General features: G+C 37.4%; 1 protein-coding gene across 1 annotated transcript in view; it reads left to right on the top strand.

Annotated features, from left to right (window-relative positions):
- The window catches only part of ush2a (usherin), a 617,513-nt gene that overhangs the window by 136,283 nt on the left and 466,663 nt on the right, over positions 1 to 14,567 (top strand). The gene's annotated exons all lie outside the window — the stretch shown is intronic.

The raw sequence follows: 14,567 nt of genomic DNA, 5'->3' as shown, positions 1-14,567 counted from the left end.
ATCACAGGTTGCTGCATAGTCACTGAGATAGGCGTTATGTTAATACAAAGTGACTAGCTTAATTGGTGTTTGTTTACCATGACAGATTAAAAACAAAACACCATGTTTTCCTCAATGATTTGCCATGTATTATAAAGCTTGTGTTGGTTTCTTTTTCACTGAGGTTATATACTTTCTACTAATAAAAGGTATAAGTTTAATTAAGTTAACATATTTTTAGTGTTATGCATTGTATCAGTAGCGTCTTCAACATGCAAATATAGTTGCAGCCCTTTTAAAACCTGAACTCTACTACATAAGTGCAATTCCCTGTTTTAGTGTAGTGCCTATTGGAAAGAAATATCCATATTTTACAGTTAATGCCCTGCCTGAGTTACCGGGCAGGGATATTGTGACGGCTGGCACTCCCCCACATGCCATCTCCTGGGGCTTTTCCTTCCCAGGAACCCCTGCACATTTTGGCACCCATTGGGCACAGCAAATAAGGGGTTGACTCCACCCTGCATGTATTTTATGTGTTGTATTTTATGAATAGTTGTTAATGGTTTTAAATGTGTTGCTGTTTTATTGATCTGTTTGGCATTGAATTTTGAATTTCCAAGTCAACATCTGGAAGACTTCACTGCTCTTTGATAAAATGCTCTAAGAATTTAAATTATTCCCACTTCTTGTCTGTGCCCATTAACTCAGTTAAACCTTTGTAAGTGCAGTCTTTATTTTGTCTGGAATTAGGCTCTATATCAGCTTAATTTTTGAGGAATAAGTTGTTTGGTTGTTACTGTCTCAATGATGCTATAGTCTTATAATATTTAGGATCTCATCATACTGGAAATAATTGTATACCAATTTAAGTGATATTTGCCCGATTAAAAGAGGATAGGTAAAGCTTTTCCACTGACATTAAGTCTAGTCTTGTCCGACTCTGGGGGTTGGTGCTTATCTCCATTTTTAAGCCGAAGAGCTGGTGTTGTCTGTAGACACCTCCAAGGTCATGTGGCTGGCATGACTGCTTGGAGCGCATAATACATGAATTATGGAAGTTCTCATTTTACAAGGTTCTTAGCTTTCTCTGCAAAAGAGTGCTTGTGCCACAAACCCCAGGACCCCACAGTTAAAGTGTGTCAAACTGTATTAATTCTACAGTAGATGTTCTCTAAACCTTGTGACCTTCTAGCTCCATGTCTTGGAAGTATATGAGGGTGTTTGTCAAAATTTAAGTTGTTGTTTATTACTCCACACTGTACAGAATTCCTTGATAGAATTCCTAAGCATCCAGTTGTCATATATATGTTCGGATTTCTGCAGCTCGGCATTCAGAAAACTATTATGTTGAGCACTTTCAAAAATATGCAATGGGATTTAAGTATGATTCCTTTTCATTATTAATAATGAAGACTCTTTATCCATTTATTTCTTAATTTCTTGAAAATAAATAGTTCACTGAAGCCCAACAACTTGTTTATTATTGTCTCTATCCCAATTGTTTTTAATACTTTCATATCAGTTGCATTAGGCAAAACAAGGATGGTTGACTAACCAGTAGATTTATATGTATTAAATTGCAGTAGTGTTATCATTTTCAGGTTCAACAGCACACATTTTGAGCCCCCCCTTTACTTGGAATTAACTGCCCCCTCTGAAATAAAACAAATGTGTTGCTTATCTACAGAGCTTGAACATACCATACAATAGGCTACCTATGAGCAATTCATTTTGGGGGTAACAAATTCTAACCAACCCCCCTCCCCATTAACAAAAAGATGACCCAAACAAAGTTCCTTTGCAATGAGGAAAATGACTACTTCTTATGGGATTTGGGCAACCCCTGCCAGAAACTGACCTCATCTTCTGCATTCCTTGGTTAAATCTATGTTTCTTTTGAGAGAGGGGTGAAACCAACCTGGATGCACACAATTTTTCCAAGGTTTATAGGACTGTATGAAATCTCTGAAAATCACTAACAGTATAATTTTTGGAGTGATTTGTAAAACTATGGAGTGCACTACATCCTTACAGGTCACTTTGGAAAGATTGTTGTTGTACTTTCAGGGGTGCTATCAACCGTCAGAAGAGGCTATATATGTCCCAAGTGCTTGGATTTTGGATTAAAGAAAGACTGGTTTAAAAGGGGGGGGGGAGAGAAAGAAGACAAGACAGCCCAAGAAGGGGAAAGGAGAATCAATGGCAGCACTCCCCACCAGGTTCTGAAAAGGCTTCCAAAGCCTTTCCTAATGAGGAAAGTGCACGTTAACTTTCATGTGTAATTAAAGCAGCATAATGAGTTACATTGGAGAGGCACACAATGATAGCACTAACTGAGTTCCCAACCTGCCAAATATTGAGTAGCAGAATGCACTGCATTAACAGAACCATGTTCCAGGCTCTATTTGCCGGTCAGCTTTTGCTGTGAAATGTAAAAGCCAAAAAAACTCCCTCCAAAGCACTTTTAAGTGAATTAACGAACTATTTTGATTAGCTGCTTCCTTTTGGTGCTTATTGTGACAAATACTAAACAAGGGCCTGATCAGATATGCATTTACAATCAAATTTGTGAAAGAATGAGGAAAAGTTGCTGCCCAGTTTTACTAGGCATGAGAGAGACTGAGAAATGAAGAAAAGAAGGAAGATACAGTAGAGTCTCACTTATCCAACACTCGCTTATCCAACATTCTGGATTATCCAACACATTTTTGTAGTCAATGTTTTCAATACATCGTGATATTTTGGTGCTAAATTTGTAAATACAGTAATTACTACAGAGCATTACTGCGTATTGAACTATTTTTTCTGTCGAATTTGTAGTTAAACATGATGTTTTGGTGCTTAATTTGTAAAATCATAACATAATTTGATGTGTAATAGGCTTTTCCTTAAGCCCTCCTTATTATCCAACATATTTGCTTATCCAACGTTCTGCCGGCCCGTTTATGTTGGATAAGTGAGACTCTACTGTACATGCTAAGGAAACATTACAAGCTATCTTTCTCCATAAATCTCAATTGCTAATATAAACAAACAGCAACCAATGGTAAACAAGTCCCCCTTTTAATGAAAATTCAAAATAATATCTGGAAATGCTTCTATGTTGGCATGCTGGTAGTACAGTGATGTCAGGGGGCAGCATTCTTCTCTTTCCCTTTCCTTCACTATTCCCAGGCGGACTGGTTTCCTTTAATTTTTGTTTTATAATTATATTTGCCCTTGTATTTTTTAAAAGCTATAAAAATTAAAATCAAGGAGCAATGATAGTGCAGGAAGGCAGAGTTACAAGAGTATCTGTAAATACAATCATGAAACCACGAGTTGCTGAATTGGCACAATTGTGTGATTGAAGAGATGAAAGGTGCTCAACCTGGTATGTACCTGCTATCAATGATGGTGTGTTTAAAGTCCTAGGAGTGAATTAAAACATAAGTAGCAGCATAGCTTCATCCAAAATCCTTTGTACTGAAAAATTTTTAATAGAGAAATAAGCTTTGTGGGAGCCCCCGATGGCGCTGCGGATTAAAGCACTGAGCTGCTGAACTTGCGGACCAAAAGGCTGCAGGTCGAATCCGGGGAGCGGACTGCACGCCCACTGTTAGCCCCAGCTTCTGCCAACCTAGCAGTTCGAAACCATGAAAATGTGAGTAGATCAATAGGTACCACTCCGGCGAGATGGTAACGGCGATCCATGCAATCATGCCAGCCACATGACCTTGGAGGTGTCTTTGCACAATGCTGGCTCTTTGGCTTAGGAATGGAGATGACCCCCAGAGTCAGATACGACTGGACTTAATGTCAGGAGAAAACCTTTACCTTTACTTAGGCTTTGTGGTTTTGCTTAGAACAACAATTTTAGAAGAACTCAAACACTTGTGAGGATAAAAAGAGTCAAACGTACCTCCTATAGTACATAAGCTTCAGTTCTACTATGCTAGTAATTATCACCTAGAATCGCCTCCATGACTAGCCAAATCCCCAAGAGGCACCAGACCCTTCAAAACTAAGCAGGCTCAGGTTATTTCTTGGATGGGAGACTGCCAAAAATCCTTGGTGCTATAGATTATAGTTTAGAGGAAAGGACTGGTAAAACTGCCTCTGAGCATTTGTTCCCTGGGAAAACCCCAGCCTGGCATGCAACCTGAAGGCACACTCACAAACACACTCATCGTTCATGTATATTTCCTTTTGCGTCAGAACTTTAAACATACTTCCATATTCAGAGTCTGCAAAAAAGACTGAATAAGAGCCACAAAAACCTGAATAATTATGTTATGTGGGGATTCATCAGATATCAGTGTTAAAAAACTGGGAGTGATGCTCACACAAATACTTCTATCATCTTTGCTGCCAATGGTGAACAGCTGGTGGCTGAGGGAAGATAACCATTTGGTTATTGTCTCTTGCTCATGTGTCAAAGCAAAAGTGAATATTTAGACATTCAGAGGGCATGACAGGCCCATCTGTGTAGGTGTTGCCATGCAAAATCTGCACAAACAGAAGGATTGTCAGGAGGACTATGTTGGCACAATAGAAAGGTATTCAGGCAATGTGTGAGATCTCCTGACCCCTCCTTGTTGTGCAATGACTTAAAGATTTGTTTCATAGGATCAGAATATGCCAGTATTTCTATATAATTCATTTTAAATGTAACCATGAATATGGCCCATTCAATTTGCTGTCCAGATTGTGCTAATGTAAACCTGAAACCTGAATCTGTAGGCAAATTCCCAATTTATCCATCACTTATTTATCCAATACCAAACAGATTAACTCAATAAAGGAACCCATGGACCTGAGTTTACAAGAACTCAGGATCTATAGGAGGCCTCTCAGTCATAGAGGTGTAGTCAACTTGATGATGTGTAACAACAACTTGAATGAGAAATGCTGAAAAAGTTCATAGCTGTTAGTAAAGTTATGCTCTTAAGTGGAGTGCATTTTAAAACTCAGATTTGCTAGAATGACAAGGAGGATGAAACTGCTTAATGCCTATGTTGCTTCCATCTTCTTTGAAAACAAGAACTGCGTTCAAGTTTATGAAAGTGAATAAATGATATACTGAGAGCTAGGCAAAATTCAAGACAGGTAAAGAGGTGGTGTGGAGACACCTGGCTACCTTATATGGATTTATCAGGGACAACTTTAAAGGCTGAATTGGCTTTTTCATAGCAAAAAATGTAAAAGATGTAAATCAAATGCAAAATAAATTTCTATATTTAGACAGGAAAAATCAAATTGAAGAATTTAGGAAGAAGGAACTACCAGAACCCACTCAGAAACCATATGAAATTTACAGGGTCCACATTAATAAATATGAGTCAACAGTGTGAGTCATGTTGAATCACATCAACTTTTTACAGATCAAATTTTAGAAAGCCCATACCTTTGGAATGCCTTAAATAACCAGAGAAACAACTAGGAGGCAATCCCTTCTTGGCTTTATTGATGGGTTTATTTATTGTAATGTTATATCACATGTAGGTGGGTGATATCTAAGATGGTTTTCAGTTGGTAGAAATAAAAGCAACATGTAGCTATAAAGAAAAAAAAAACCCTTTCCAGACATTACATTTGTAAGAAAAGAAAAGAGCATTACAAGTTAATTACATAATTACAGGGACAAGTAAAAAGATCAGTTTGGGAGGGAAATACAGAATGGTTCAGTAAACCAGATCAGTCTTTCAGAGTTGGATCATCATAAGAGAAGTGTCTGTTTCTTCAACACCACCTGCCTTACTCTGTGAGGGTGATTTTAAAAATTAATGATAAAATATAGGAATGTGTATACACTAGTGGGAAGCTAAATTCGCTCCTCTTTCCCTTTCCCCTAACAAAGAGAAAGCACATTGAGAATATGCAGCAACATGCTCACTATTACTTTGTTTTGAAGCTTGTCTTCTGGACACATTATGGTGTCAGTAGTCATGGTGGGGTATTATGGGTATTATGGGTACATTTTAAATTCACAGTCACAATGGAACTTAGTTATATTTTTGTTATTGAAATTATGTTCAAGTAACAGTTGGTCCTTGATATCTGCTGATATCTTCCTGAAACCCACATATTCAAGTTACATTAAATACAATGGTGAAGTAAAGTGGTACTCTTTACATAACATGGTAAAATCGAGGTTTACCTTTTGTAATTAAAAAAATTCAAGCCATGGTTGTTGCAATCCATGGATACATAATCTGTGGATATGGAGGGCTGCCTGTATTTGTATCAATTTACTTCTGAGCTCTGTTGGATACCAGGTGCTATTATTGAACACAAAGGAAATGATTTATTTACTTTTGGGCTTTTGGCTGGTCATTTGTAGAAGGTGTCATGCTGGACCTGGTGGGTGTTTGAATCTAGATTTCTATTATTGATGCCATCCTGTTTTTTGACAATCTGATTTATGTATTCAATAACCTTTATGAACAACCAAAAACTCATGTCCCACATTTCGGAAATATACATTGGATTTTATTTCTGGTTTATATTAATGGTTTTGCCCCCTAATTTAGTTTAATTCTTTAGTATCATTTTAGAAAAGGAAAACTATACCTGCATTTTCAACAGTTTGAAAAATAAAATATCTCTCCTAAGAGTCATATGTTTTTCCAGACATATAATGTTTTTAAGCAGAATACTCTACCACAATCTTAAAAACCACCCACATCCAATTAACTGGTAATTAATGGTGTATTAGATTTTTCTTTCTCTATGTAAAAGCAAACTAGAAGGCTGTTTCCCTCCGGTCTGAAAATACACATTGCTTTGCATGCAAGTACATAAAATCTATCAGTGTGAATGGAACCCAAAGTGATTAAACAAGAACTCTTAATATGTTAATTTATAATTTTAATTACAGCAATCTTGCTTATATAGTCATTAGTGAATACTAATATAAATATTTTTCTACCTTTTTATTCATAATGCATAAACCAATCATCCCCTTCTTTTTTGACAGGTGCCTTTTTCACAATACAATCTTTGTTCGTAGTTATGAATACATTTGTTCATTCGCGTCTTGAATAATCCCTCATTAAGCCATTCACTTTCGGATCCATGTTAAACAGGGGAAATTGTCATGCAAATGTGACATTTTTGTATTGTTTCTCTCTTTGTGTACACAGATATATACATATATGCACATACATAGTACCAACACAATACATGAAGCACCACAATTGCAACTCTGCTTATCCACACACTTAGGGTAGCACTGTGCCAAACCCTCTTGCTTGCTGTTTGCTGTCCTTCAATTAGACTCCCTTCTTTGAATTTAATTTTATTTGTTGTTAAGCTACTGACTTGATGTATGGACTCATGAATTTGAGGCTGCTGCCAAGAACAAGAGGAGGGTGGGGAGAAAAATCAAAGCCTCTTCAGGAAGCTATGGAGGCAAAGTGAAAATGAATCAGCTTCACCTTTGACAGAAACTCTTGAATAGCATAGCAGTCTTGTGATGGTTTTGCTTGGTTAATTATCCAATTATTTGTTTGAAGAAAATAGGCACTGTGTTACAATTAGGGACATGAAATATAATCTGAGAAATTTGGAAATGACAGATGACTTAAATAACTCCCGAGATAGACAGTATCGGTTCAGTGTCTTCTCTTGCCAAGTGCTTTCCAACTACAGATTGGGTGCTCTTTATAATACCACTGTAAGAGCCAAAACTTATTTGTTTGTTCTCCCTAAAGGACATATTTCACTCCTCAGGAAATTGCACAGATTATTCTGTTGCCAGTGTGTCAAATTTGCATGGTCTTTAGGCTGAGTTTAAGTTGTATTTCTCTTGATTAAAAGCTTTTGGTTCAAAGTAATACTTTTTAATTGCCTAATGATATAAGTCAGTTCTTAGGAAAGAGCCGTGCATTTAGGAGTTCATTTGCAATATAACTGAAAAATTCATTGCATGGCAGTAAAACAATTTACTGTTAATTACAAGGAGAAGAATTTGCTGTACCATGCTCACAGATTGCCATGAATCATGCAGCACTCCTAGAGATTTATAACAGATGTGTAAGTGGGATGAATTAGCAGGGTTTAATAACAGAGACACAAATCATGCAGACTTCAAGGAGCTTTAATTGATATACTAGAATGTGACGGGCATGAATCACTCAGCCATTCAACAGCACTGTAACATATGGTCAGCTCAATATGCTGCATCTTAAATCGGTTGGTGAGTCGTTGGTTGTCCCATATGGTGGAAGCAATATATTTTTCAGGATTTTTTTTCCAAAAAAAATACCATTACATTGATTTTTTAAAAAAGAAATATGATTCTATATGTTCATAATATAATGAACTCCTAAAACTTGTTATGCTTATTTGAGGCATATTTTATGTACAGATTACAAACACACATTTTCTGAAAGGTATGAAAAGGTTGATTCAGGATGTACTATTTTAAATTGGTAATGAGTAGCTATAATCTAATGCTGTATATGTATGCTGGCAGGATATACAGTTGTCTAATCTTTGCCCAAAGAGGATGCCTATACTTATAAATATCCCAGGACCTCAAGTTAGGATGATATTTCTTCATTACTCACCAATTACTCATCAGCTTTTGATCCCCGTCTCCTCCAGTGCAAAATTAATAGTATGGTGGAGATAGCACTGAGATTGAGCAATGAAGACTTTCCTTAGTATGTCTCACAAAAGCCTTGGGTATTGATCATCAACACCCTTCCCTGATAAGGGTGGATTCCTACTGCTACTCTATACTAACTTGGCATAAGTGTTGGCATAAGCGGTGGCAGCAAGAGGCAAAAGGCTGTAGATGCATTAGCCATGAAGGAGGAAGGCATTGGGAAATTGGGCTACTTGGAAGTGAAGATTTTGTTGACCTCTCTTCCATCTCCAATGCTATGGAAAAATATAACTGGTAGAATGGTGCATCAACAGGATTCTTTTAGATTGGTAAGGCTGAACAGAAGACATTGCTTCTGTTGCTTCAATATTTAGCAGAATTACATTCAGGAGGGCTTGCTGTAAAGCTCCATCAGGTTAAACCACATTGTGTTCCCCACTCACCACCCTAAAACATAACATATGCCCCCCACCCACTCCCCAGCAGGCTAGTGGCTGGTAGAAAGGGGCAAAAAAAAATCTTACTCCATTCCTGTAGCTGAATACACTCCAGTTGCATCTCCTGGGGATCCCTGGGTGGTCCATGGGACAGAAGGAAAAGGAAATAGTCCTTGTAGAACTATTTTAGAGCTACATACTGTTGCTTTGCTGTTTGATCTTTAAATTACTACCATTATTTTCATTTATGTTTTCCCAAATTATTGTATTTAAAATTTTTGATTATTCTTTTATACATTGATACAGGTTTTTCCAATTGAAGGGCAGGGTATTAAATCCTGGCTTGGGAAATCCCTTTCTAGTAAGGCTAGATTGGCTTCCTTGTTGTTTGCTTTTTGGGAAATGCCTGTTTTATAAGGAATTTTTTTGGATAGTTCATTATACTACTGTTCTTACCTATTTTTAATGTATATGTGTTCAGTGGTTTTAATTATATAGAGGGTTTTATTGCATTTCAACAATATGTTTCTTGTATGTTTTACCTGTATGTGCGTTTTACATGAATTTGTTTAAATTTCTGAAGCTTCCCTGCATCTCAAGGATTTGTGTCATCCATCTTCAAATTGTAACTAATGGCAATTTTGTCGTTTAGTTTTCTTGATAAGATTTATTCTGGCAAGCTTTATTATTACCATTGCCTTTCTCTATTGCTTAGAGAGCATAATTTCTTCAAAATAATAATAATAATAATAATAATAATAATAATAATAATAATAACTTTATTTTATACCCCGCCCCATCTCCCCGAAGGGACTCGGGGCGGCTTACATGGGGCCTTGCCCGATAAAACAATCAAATATCAAAACACAGCAATAAAACAATTATCCAATAAAAACATCAATTACAGTAAAAACAGTTGTTAAAATCGACATAAAACATACAATATTAACACAGGAGACTAATTCGTTGAACCCAGGCAAAGTGCAGAATGTGCCGAAATGGGCCGAAATGGGGAAGGTAATTTCACAGTAGAAATGGACAAAATGCAATATAACATTGGCAACACCTTGAGAATGGGGCTATTATAAAATGGGCAGATAGATCAGTCTGACAACAAATTAAGTGTCAAAGGCCTTTTGAAAGAGCCAGGTTTTTAAGCTCCTACGGAAGGAGAGGAGGCTGAATGGGGATTGCCATCTTGTTCTCTCAGGGGCCATCCAGAAAGGCCCTAAAATGCACACCCTCCTGCTTCTTCAAGTGGGGCATCCAGATGACGCCCCACGAAAACATGAATGCTTTTGGCACAAAGCAGGAAAGCTCTGTTTTGTGCTGAGATTATTTGACTAGTGGAAAGACACGGGTCCTTCAGAAGACCCGTGTCTTTCCAGCTGAGGGGGCTGTGTAGATGGGACCAGGAATCCTGTCACACAAGTTTCAGTGCCCATCTACACAAATCTGTCTTGGATTACTTTTACTCCTGGAGCACAAGAAACCCAAGACAGCCCCCACCCCATCCCCAAACCCCTTAAAACAGCCTTTAAAAAAAAAAAGGAAATAACTTACCCGGTAGCCATTTCCCCTTCTCCTGAGTTCTCCTGGGTCATACCAATAATGTACCATGAGAAGGGAAGGGGAGGAAAATTGCTTCCCCCCCCCCCCCCATTGGCGCATTGTTACGACCCAGGAGAACTCCAGAGAAGGGGAAATGGCTTCTGGGTGAGTTATTTTCCTTTTTTAAAGGCTATTTTGAGGGGTTTTCTTTTCTGTCCCAGTGCTCTGCTGAAAAGCCTAGCAAGGCATGTGGACACCCCCCCCCACACACACACACACAGAAAAGCACAAGCATTCTGGAGGGGGGTGGTGGACTTCAATGCAAGTGCAATTGCATTTTTAAAATGCGATTGCACTTGCATTAAAGTGCTGTGTAGAACCGCCCTCAGAGTCCTTTTCTAACATGCAAACCAGCACACCATGTTGGCTGTCTATATTATTTTTAAAGAATTTCTGCTGTTTTACACATGTCATTGGGTCTCATCAAGTAGAAGGCCAAAATCTTCTACAATCATTGTTTACCCATTGCTTTACTTTGACCTTAAGATCTCGATTAAAATCTTACACCTAAGTTATCTAAAACTGAATATCAAAATGGAGTGCTTTGCTTTTGTAAATTGATTATAAAAATATTCCTGGAGCTCTACACTAATTTCTCTAAGAATAATCAAGCCCTTTGAATAAATGAGCTTCCATGGGTAAATTGCAAATTTCTTCAGAATTACCCCAATTGCACATTTGCCTAGAAACTAGTAAGAAGTACCTGTATTTCATAGAGAGGAGTGAAAGAGAAGTAGATCAGTAAAGGTTTTATAGCTTTGATGCAAATGTCTTTTTATTAGTCTTATAACTTGACACGCTATAGGAAAGCTTTAGCAGCTGCATTAGTAAACCTGACAGATTTGCAAAAAGAATACCCTATCTTTAGAAGCATGGTTGCCAGAATTTAATGTCAACAATTAAAATTTATTTTGATCCTCACCTAGTGTTTATTACTGTTTGTATACACAACAGACCTTACTAATACAGAGATGCACTATTAGATGGAATTACCATCTGTTCACAGTGAAATCCTGGCATCTGTCTTAGCTTCTAAAACTAAAATGATATCGTTTGAAACAAACAAAGTTAACTGCTCCTTACTTACCAACAATTATATTTTTCTTTCATGCAGGCAGAGTCACATGCGTGTATGTGTGTGAATGCAGACACACATTCCACAAGCTTTTTATTTTATAGTGACCTATGTTACAACATTTACACCAGATATATCTTCAACATAAAATTGTATGGACCATCTGCTTCATGGGTTCTCTTGGTGCCCTCTACTACACAATGGCAAACAAGAGCCATAGGTGTTTAAAATAATATTCTAGCTGTGTAATATATCAGCTCCACACAACCTAACAAAAACTCTTTGTAAAGAAGTACCCCTCTTTATAATTAAAATATGCAAAACATAGCTCGGTGTGGTAAATGAAAGACTGCTATGACAGATGTATTTTAAGACACTATACAAAATTTAAATAGGTAAAATTACAGTTTATTCCTTTGATAGAGCTGCTACAGGTACCACAGTGACACCTTTAGGATATATATACTGTGGGTTTCATCCTCCAAAGTATACATTCACTATGCAACATCCAATAGGATGACAAGGAGATCGCTGCTGTAGATTTATTATGTAAAGTTTTTCAGTTGTCAAAATGCCACTTTCAGTAGTATCTTCACTGTCTGTGTCAATTTCTGAGTCACCATGGGAGTTAAAATACGGATACTATACCAGAGGCGTTGCTTATTGAAAGGTTGGATTTCTATTCCATATATCACAAAATAATAAATTGTGATATGCTCGTGTTTAATGCGTGTACACAGTGCATTAACTGTAACTGTAGTACATTTGTTTGTGTTGGAGCAGACTTGAAAATGATTTAATAATCAATAATTTCCTGTCAGAGAAGCAAGTGTTTCAATGCATTTAAGTAGTTAATTGCACAAGCCCAATAAAAGCTTGAATTTTTGTAGCAAAGATGCTATGATTACAGAGCAGCCAAATTCCATTAATTAGGAAGGATGTTTAACTAAGATGCAGCTGTCGTTGAGGACGTTTGACTATTCTTTTCCAAATAATGCATTTTGATATTTTCTATGATATAACTCTAAGCTGAACCAGAGGACTCACCCTCAACACTTGCATTTAAAATGCTGACATCGACTGAATCGTTCCAAAGGTGAAGTTCCTATTGTAAAGCCATGTTTTCTTTTGAAACCTGTGCATTAATGCTGCATTTCATTAGTGTTCGGCACTACTTATGCGGAGAAAGCTTGTGACCTCACACTGCATTACTTCAATTCCAACACAGTAAATTTCAAACATAGCAGTATGATACTAATTAGATTGTGAAGTCATAAATGATGTCCAAGCAAGAATTTACAATGCAGAGCACGGTTGGTGGGTTTTTGTCTCCCATCATTCCTTTTGCCAAAAGTAATATTTTATCATGTTGTAAGAAAAGTAATAGCAAGATACTACAGGTTAATGCAAGAAAGCAAGAGACATGCTAATGGTCTTCTATGCAAAACTCTTTAAGGATACATTATTAATTTATAATAAATGAAGATCTTTGCAGTGAACTCTTAACACAATACTCTGAAGTAATTTGCAAGATGCATATTTTAGGTCATATCATTTCTCGGAGTGAAATTTAGTTAGTTACCCTATAATCTCTGGAAAAAAAACCCTGTCTCCTAGATATATATAGCTATAGATACATATATCATACATTTAGTCACTCCTCATGCTATTGCATAGTTACATAGATTTACAAAATAACATTCGCTATGGAGAAGATTTTTTTCAAAGTATGTTCTATTAAAAGTTCCACAGTATAGCACTGGGCAGCTTGTCTGTACAGCAAATCACACCCAGATGATAAACCATGCAAATAGCCATGTACAGATGATATGTATTCATAAAATTTCAGAAAAATTGCTCTCACCCCTTATCTATGCAATATGAAGGACTGGTAACATACAGCTCATTGTTATTGTATGCCTTTCCTCCATTCCATTCAATGGCAACTTTAAGGCAAAGCTATCATGGGTCTTGGAGCTCCAGTGGCGAAGTGTGTTAAAGCACTGAGCTGCTGAACTTGCAGACTGAAAGGTCCCAGGTTCAAATCCCGGGAGCAGAGTGAGCACCCTCTTTTAGCTCCAGCTTCTGCCAACCTAGCAGTTCGAAAACATGCAGATGTGAGTAGATCAATAGGTACCGCTCTGGCGGAAAGGTAACAGCGCTCCATGCAGTCATGCCGACCACATGACCTTGGAGGTGTCTACAAACAATGCTGGCTCTTCGGCTTCAAAATGGAGATGAGCACCAATCCCCAGAGTCAGACATGACTGGACTTAACGTCAGGGGAAACCTTTACCTTTATCATGGGTCTTCTTGGCGAAATTTGCTCTTAGGAGAGTTGACTTTGTCTTCCTGTACAGCTGAGAGTTTGCAGTTTATCCTAAGTCACCCAACAGGTTTCCATTGCTAACCAGGGATTTGAACACTGGCCTCCAGAATTGTAGCACAATTCTCAAACCACTACACCACACTGGCCCATAAAAAATGTCCATAGGTTTATTATTTCCAATTATTTACACCTTTGGGTGTAATATACCATGACACACTCAGGTTAACAGTAATTAAAGCCTAGAATAGAATTACAGACCACATATTACAACTAAAACACTGCAGATGTGATTATCCATGCAAATATATTAATGTAATACATGGGATACGATCCGTCCAAGCACTATTTAATTCCAGGCATTGAGAGATCTCCAGATGACTTAAGAGAGCTCTGTTGCTCTATTGTCTCTCATGTAAACGTAAAGAGTTCATGTTGCAGTTTCCGTACTGTAATCCACAATTCAAGATCCTTTTTCTATGTTATAATGACATGACAGGAAGCCATACAAAGACAATTTGAAAGAAAATCATCATCCCATAT

This window comes from Anolis carolinensis, chromosome 1 (genome assembly GCF_035594765.1).
Source record: "Anolis carolinensis isolate JA03-04 chromosome 1, rAnoCar3.1.pri, whole genome shotgun sequence".
NCBI classification, from domain to species: domain Eukaryota; kingdom Metazoa; phylum Chordata; class Lepidosauria; order Squamata; family Dactyloidae; genus Anolis; species Anolis carolinensis.
Note: the sequence above shows the minus strand (reverse complement) of the source record. Positions and strands in the feature narration are given on the sequence as shown.